Genomic DNA, 5,896 nt, shown 5'->3' with positions numbered 1-5,896 from the left:
CTCACTCACTGTATGACGTGGAGCTATTCCTTTCCCCTCCCTGGAACTCTGGATCCATGTCTGAAAAATGAAGGGGCTGGACTTGAATCTCTCCAAAATCTCTTCCATCTCAAAAGACCAGGATGTCTCATCCCAGAATGTCACATTCCCCTGTGAACTAAGATTCCAGGCAGTGTTCTAGAAGCCCCCAACCAAAGGGAAGGCCCTCACCTCACACCAGTATAAATCTGATGGTACATATGTAGGATCTGGCCACATGTCCCTCAACAGAGTCAGAATTTGGGGATGAGGTTCAGGGTCCCTTGACAAATGATGTGAACTGGGGGATCTAAAATGTGTAAAAGAAAGGACTGCCCAACTGACCATCCCAAATCTAAAAGGCCTCCTGGTATTTGGAAAGCCATCTGACTGGGCTTGACTCCATTCAAGTTAAGATTGACAACACATCAACAACAGACCGCTTTCGTTTCCTGTAGGGAAGGGCTTTGTGTTCAGCAGGCACTCCATCAGCATGCAGTGGTCATGGTGATGCGGCCATTTGGTCAGGGACCAGGTGTTGCCATTTCTCACATGATCTCTCTCTGCTCCCTGCTTCAAACGCCTCTCAGGAAGCCATTTCTGTGGAGGGCCATTAAGGCCCCCAAATGTTGTTGATAATGATGATGACCCTGCACATGGTGAGGACTTCTGAACAATGGCAACCTCCTCTCCTGATTGGGGTAACTGTGAGATTCCTCTAGCTACACCAACTTACCTTTACATCCGTCCATCATTTCCAAAGGAGCACCTTATCTGTTGAAAAGGACCACTGAGCTTGAAGTATAAAGACCCAGATTTTATGCTTCAGAAGCAAAAGGGACTCTTCACTGCCATGCAAAAGAATGGAGCAAAATTTGCATTTTCTCAAAAAAAGGTGGAAGGAAAACAAAAATGTAGGAAATCAGGGAAGTTTGTCAGAGAAAGACTAGAAAAAATTTAAAAGAAGAAAAGAAAAAAAATAAAGCCTGCAGTGTTGGTATGGATGAGAAGGACTTGGGAACACAAAATAGCTAAGGGAAAAGTTGAAATCATTTGCTGAGCAGCGTGCTATGTCAACCTCCTCCTAGGCCTCCTCTATGAAATATTCAGTAAAGTCTACATTTCTAACACTTTCTATGAGTAGATTCTTTGGGAGGAGCGGGCATTGGAAGAGTTGTTGAATTCAGCAAGCCAAGTATATAGTAAACAAAGAGACAGGTTTGGGGGACCCAAAACTAGCAAGTAAGACAGCACCTGGCATTTGAGTTATACCCAAACCCTGGAGGACAAATGAACCTTGCTTAAGCCAACTCATGCATTCTTGAGAAGGTATCTGCAATCTAAGCTTGTGTACACTAAGCAAATTTTCTACTGTCTCATATTCAAAGTTGAGAAAGATTCCATCTCTCTGAGCAGAGACACCTGACTTTTATACTTGAGTGGTTCCTACTCTCAGTCTCTGTCAAGCAATACTCTGAGAGCCAACAGCTGAAGACACAGGGAGCTCAGCATCTGAAGGAGTCCTGTAGCAAGACAAAAAAGTAAAAGAGAATAATCGTTAGTAACTCAACTGAAAATAATAGGGCGTGGATAAGCTGGAAAGTTTAAAACCAGATTCTGTTACTCCCTGAGGTTTAACCAGCCCCTCCTCCCCGGGAATGTGATAGCATCTATGTAAATAAAATAAATAATTTTTCTAACTGGAAACTCAGGCTACTCGAAACATATGCCCCCTGAGGAAAAACCCAGAGCTCACACACACACACACACACACACACACACCACAGTATACTTGCAGAAAGTGTAGAGAAGGGCAATGCGTAAGTTGATAAGAAACAAGTCAGTGTAGACTAAGTGTGTTCCTGCCCTTGGGGAATTCATAAGACATTCTTTCTCCACATTTAGTAACTTTTTGTTCATCGCATCTGTCTATCACCCACTGCTGCCTCCTTAACCTACCCTATTCCCCCTCAGAATTCCCCTGTCACACAAAGGTTGGCTCAGAGGAGGTCCCTGCACCCCCAGGAGGGTGGATAGGAACAGGCTCTAAAGGGAGGAAAGGCTGAAGGAAGTTGGGCAGAATCTACCAAACAGGAGAGCCTTCTGGAATCCCTGGAATACCACTGATTATTCTGGCACTTACATTAAGAGGCTTGAGAATTCAGTCAGTGTCGTCTCTGGAAAGAAGCTGATTGATGAGCTAAGCCAGTGGTTGGTTGTATGCCCAAGAGCAGGCAGAGCCTTGTCAAGTCCTCACGTGTGGTTAGTAGCAGGGCTGGGATTTGAGCTAGCAGTGGAGCCCAGCCCCCTGACTCCCCTCTCCACTATTTCCCACCAGGTTTTACTGGTCTCATCCTGTAGCCTTTCTGGAATTCCTCGGGTCACATCTTTCCAGCCCTGCACTGGGGTGGTCCCCAGCATTCAGGGACTTCCTCTGTTCTTCTTTGCCCCGAATCAGATCCTCCAGGATTATCATTCAAATGTGACACACAGATAGTCTCTAGATTCAGTACACAGTCAAATCACAGAAGAGGCCAGCGTCCCGTATATAAAAGTTCAATCTCTCAGAAACTGAAGAAATAACTTAAAAATTAAAAGCTTATTGTTTTAATCTGAATTTATACATATATGTGTGTATATGTATGAATATCTATGTATGTATATATCTGTATATGTATGTACATACATGTGTGTTATATATATACACATATGTGTACTATGTGTATACACATATATGTACGTGTGTGTGTGTGTGTGTGTGTCCCCGCTTTCCCCTAGTAATTGTTTTCAGGTCATCTGCTTAACCTGCAGTTAGGGGAGGAAGCTTTATTCTTGCTCTGGGCATTGCAAAATGTATGTACAATTGTATTTATTTTTAATTATGAGAACAACAGAAAATAGTATTTCTCCCATGCCTCACTGCTTATTTAATAACTATTAATATTTTGCCATGTTTGCTTCTGCTTCTTTTTAGGAATAAAACACTGCAGATAGAACAAAGCTTCACTCCTCCATCCATTTCCCTCCACCCTCCCCAGAGATAGCCACTGCCTGGAAGTGTGCCCAGCCCCTTCATTTACATAATTTTATACTTGTTTTCCCGTAAGAATATATAGTACAATTTTGTGTGGCTTTAACAATTTCAGTAAATGAATTTTTTTTCAATAAATGATATCATACTTCATATCACATTTTGTGACTTGAAATTTTTCAGGTAATGTAAATTTTTTGAGATTTATACAGACTACACCTGTATATATCTAGCTCACTCGTTTAACTGTGATATCCTATTCCATTGTTTGAATACATTGGATTGGCCAGGCTCCTATGGATGAATATTTAGCTTGTCTCCTGATTTTGCTGCAATGAGCATATCTTCCTATACAGCTCCCACTCCTTATTGCCATTTTTCTATGTAGCAGAAATACTCTTTGAAAATTATAACTAGTACTCTAACTCTACTGAGTCATCCTCTGCAGGTGAGGCTAGACCCCTCTGTGGTCACAGCTCATGAGCTGGAGCTTTGGAATCTAAAAAGCTCCTTCCATCTTTCCTAGAACTTCTGCGCTCTGTACATCCATTCCACACACAAGTTCTGAGGGCCAGTGCGGTGCCAGGCCCCCATGCCAAAGCACTGGTTTTTCCAAAGCACTCTGGGGCTTCCCTGGATCCAGTTCTCTCCCTGGAGAGCAAATGGAAAATACCAGAGTGCAGGAAGGATGAGCACAACCCCAGACGGAAAATTCTCCCCGAAGATCAAATGTCTGTATTTCTTGGTGTCTATCCCCCACCTTTCTCTTCACAATCCATGCTGTCTCCCTGGATGGCTTACTCAACTTCCTCTTGGCTTCAATGGCATCTTCTTGCCAATAACTACATAATCTTTATCTCCAGCTTTGATTGCTTCTGAAATTCAACCCCATATTTTCAGTAGCCACTGGCTCTACACACGAGTTCTTTCTGAGATCTTGCAATGGAAGATTGGCACTCCACACCTAAGGTAGTGACTTTCAAGTTTGTTGTTTTTGTTTTTGTTTTTTTACCATGGCTCAGAGGAAGAAATGCTTTACTTTGCAAACAAAGACATGTATACACACACACACACACAAAACCCTAAGACAAAGGTTACATTAAGTAATACTTACTACTTATGACTAAGAAAAAAATCTTGTCGTGACCACCTGAATTGATTTTTATGATGTTGTCATGAGTCACAACCCACAGTCTGCAAAGTACTGTTCTAGCTTGACTTTCCCTGCTCCAGAAGTTGGAAGGCTCAAAATATACTTTCCTAATTCTCTGGCAGCTTGAGTTCTAGAAGCGTGTAGTCCAAGATGGACAAGATTTTACCCTGTTGTCCACTCTGCTGGCAAGCCCAGCTATGGAGGTGTTTGATTTTTCTGCAGGTGCATTTGCAGAAGCTTCAGTGTTCAGATACTAGGTTGGTAGGTGCGGTGAGTCTGGTTAGGGACGGGAGCATCCATTCTGCTGACATGATCTGTTGCAGATTCACAATGGTTCTAGATCTGACAGCAGTTTCGGCTTCCTGATTATGATGGTTTCCTGTTTGAAACAGTGGTGTCGTGGGCGCTAAAAGAGCAGCTTCCTGATTGCAAGATCATTGAAGAGAGAGCAGCTACTCTAGTACCCCCATTGTGAAGGGTAGCATTAGAGGTTGCTCCTGAAAGCGCAACCTGGATTCTGTTTTCTCAGCCCTCTCGGCAAGTTCATAAGCCACCTAATATACTGTGATAAGTGCCTTCCTGCTAACAAGCTGGAGTGACATCTGTTCTCTGCAAATGATCCCTGATGAATACAATCTTAACATGTAAAACTGACTTCACAGGACTCATCCCAAACTTGTCACTATTCCTATGTTCTAAATCTCAAGGACAATCTGAGTCTTCATGACCCTTATTTCTTAATTCCCATCCAGTCATCATCTGTCCAGTTCATCCAATTCTCTTGTGCCCACCAGCACCATGTCACCTGCGTTACCCTTGTCACCTCCTAACTCACATCCTGGCTCCTGTCTTACCCCTTACAAATCCCATCCCTAGATGGCACCATCATTCTGGGTACTGATAACAATAATGGCCACTTATCAAGCTCTTACATGTTCTGCACTTCTCATGTACTTACTCACTCAGTCATTTAAACTTAAACAGCCCTGGGAGGCAAGTATTGTACTCCCCACATTGCAGACCGTGCCATTGCGACTCCTAGATGTTGAGTAGCAGGGCCAACATCACACAGCCCGTGGGTAGTAGAGCTGGAATTCAAGCCCTCGGTATGTGAACATCCCCACTCCAGCATTCCATTCTCCAACCACTATTTTTTTAAAGATTTTATTTCTATTTATTTGAGAGAGAGAATGAGATAGAGAGAGAGATCATGAGGGTCAGAAGGAGAAGCAGACTCCCTGCTGAGCAGGGAGCCCGATGCGGGACTTGATCCCGGGACTCCAGGATCATGACCTGAGCCGAAGGCAGTTGCTTAACCAACTGAGCCACCCAGGCGCCCTCTCCAACCACTATTGACCCAGCCTCCCTAAAATCTAAGCTCTCTCCCTCCCCATCAAGATCTTTCCTTCTTCTCTCGCTTCATGCCACTTCCCACCTTGTGCTTGATACTCAAATAACATTGAACTCCTCCCAGTTCCTCAAACCTTCCATGCTCAGCCTTGCCACCTGGTGTTTGAAGGTGTTCTTCCTTCTGCCTGGAATATTCATTTCACTCTCTTTGCCTCGCTACCTCCTGTCATTGCTTTGATTTCCTTAAAGAAGTCTTCCTGACTCTTCTGGCCTCACCTAATTCCCTGCTGTCTTCTTCCCCATTTGTCCCATTCTTTAGTGCATGATGCTCTTCACTCTGGCTC

The sequence above is a fragment of the Mirounga angustirostris genome, unplaced genomic scaffold, assembly GCF_029215605.1.
Source record: "Mirounga angustirostris isolate CCGP_5_RB_7025 unplaced genomic scaffold, mMirAng1.0.hap1 SCAF_15, whole genome shotgun sequence".
Lineage (NCBI taxonomy): Eukaryota > Metazoa > Chordata > Mammalia > Carnivora > Phocidae > Mirounga > Mirounga angustirostris.
Note: the sequence above shows the minus strand (reverse complement) of the source record.